Source organism: Schistocerca americana, chromosome 7 (genome assembly GCF_021461395.2).
Source record: "Schistocerca americana isolate TAMUIC-IGC-003095 chromosome 7, iqSchAmer2.1, whole genome shotgun sequence".
Lineage (NCBI taxonomy): Eukaryota > Metazoa > Arthropoda > Insecta > Orthoptera > Acrididae > Schistocerca > Schistocerca americana.
This window is the reverse complement of record NC_060125.1, coordinates 408,316,284-408,318,071: the sequence shown is the minus strand read 5'-3', so window position 1 is coordinate 408,318,071 and position 1,788 is coordinate 408,316,284. Positions and strand designations below refer to the sequence as shown.

At 40.0% G+C, this 1,788-nt stretch overlaps 1 non-coding gene across 1 annotated transcript; it reads right to left on the bottom strand.

Annotated features, from left to right (window-relative positions):
- Positions 1-1,116: 1,116 nt before the first annotated feature.
- On the bottom strand, positions 1,117-1,191 carry Trnas-cga. Its single transcript has one exon. It is a non-coding gene; the product is annotated as a tRNA-Ser (tRNA).
- Positions 1,192-1,788: the final 597 nt, after the last annotated feature.

Genomic DNA, 1,788 nt, shown 5'->3' with positions numbered 1-1,788 from the left:
AGATTCACCACTTTTTCCCGATTTCATTAAAAGTTAATATTGTAAACATTATTGTAATCGTTAAAAATCAACTTCGTAATACAGTTTGTTTCTAAACGCTAGTGTCTTCTATACCTTCAGAAGATTTAGTTTTTCTTTCACCATCCCCTCACTCAAAATTTACTTTGCAATCGAGTGTCACCGCATTGCACTGTCGGAATTTTACTTAGTTTCGGTAAATAAATTTGCAGGGCATTTTAACAGAAGAATTTTGAGCGTTTATTCTTCCAAAGTTCAGTTTGCAATCCTAAGCAGGGTTTTTACTCTGTTACTTCGTAAAATAAGAGTTACAAGATACTTACTGTAACGTAGCGCGTTGTAGCACTACCCATTGCACTGCATAATACAGAGTTTCATCTGATAGCTTCTTTAGTATACAGTTGAAGGTTTTTAAATTTTTTTTAGTAAACGTTAATTGGAATAAAACTACACAGTGTCACATGGATTTGCCGACTCCTTTCATCACATGGTGTTAATATAACCATATCATTTGCAGTGTCCTGTTAAAAGAACGCTCACATTACAATACATAGACACACGAAAATGAAGAACAGTAGACCTTTATTTAAAACAAAGAGAGAAAACGTTACTTAATTTCAAAAGCTCCTATCCTATTCTTGTATGAACTGTTATGTCCACGTTTCACTTCCGTAGAAGGCGTCAGTCCAGACAAATACCACTAGAAAAGACTTTGTAACACTCAAATTTCAGAATGAGATTTTCACTCTGCAGCGGAGTGTGCGCTGATATGAAACTTCCTGACAGATTAAAACTGTGTGCCCGACCGAGACTCGAACTCGGGACCTTTGCCTTTCGCGTGCAAGTGCTCTACCAACTGAGCTACCGAAGCACGACTCACGACCGGTACTCACAGCTTTACTTCTGCCAGTACCTCGTCTCCTACCTTCCAAACTTTACAGAAGCTCTCCTGCGAACCTTGCAGAACTAGCACTCCTGAAAGAAAGGATATTGCGGAGACATGGCTTAGCCACAGCCTGGGGGATGTTTCCAGAATGAGATTTTCACTCTGCAGCGGAGTGTGCGCTGATATGAAACTTCCTGGCAGATTAAAACTGTGTGCCCGACCGAGACTCGAACTCGGGACATTTGCCTTTCGGGGGCAAGCGCTCTACCAACTGAGCTACCGAAGCACGACTCTCGCCCGGTACTCACAGCTTTACTTCTGCCAGTACCTCGTCTCCTACCTTCCAAACTTTACAGAAGCTCTCCTGCGAACCTTGCAGAACTAGCACCCTGTAGGTGACTCTCCAGATTCTAAAGGTACAAGATACCGACAAAATCATTCCAACTATAAAGAAAGGTCCGTAATTTAAAATACAAGGAAATAATTTTGAAACGCTGATTTCAAAGCTTTCCGAAATTTCTCCTCTACACTTTAATTTAGAGTTTGTTCCTTTAGGGTTTTCTCTAACTAAAACAATGAGACTATGCAAAGCATCTCAGAAAAAGTAGGTTTAGAATAGCGCAAAGTAAAGTCGGAACTTAACAGCAGACCAACCACTCAAATTAGAAGGAACTAACATTACAACAGAGGGCTTAGTTTCTGCATACGACCTTGTTACTGTCAGAATGTTTAAACAGTGCAAAAGCAATTAGGAATTTTTAAAGAAACATGCAGAAGTAGCAGTCTCCAGAAATCTTTTGGAATAACAAAGGACATGCACACTGATGTGACAATAGTCATTGCACAACGATATACACACATACACTTGGCGGTAGTATCACGTA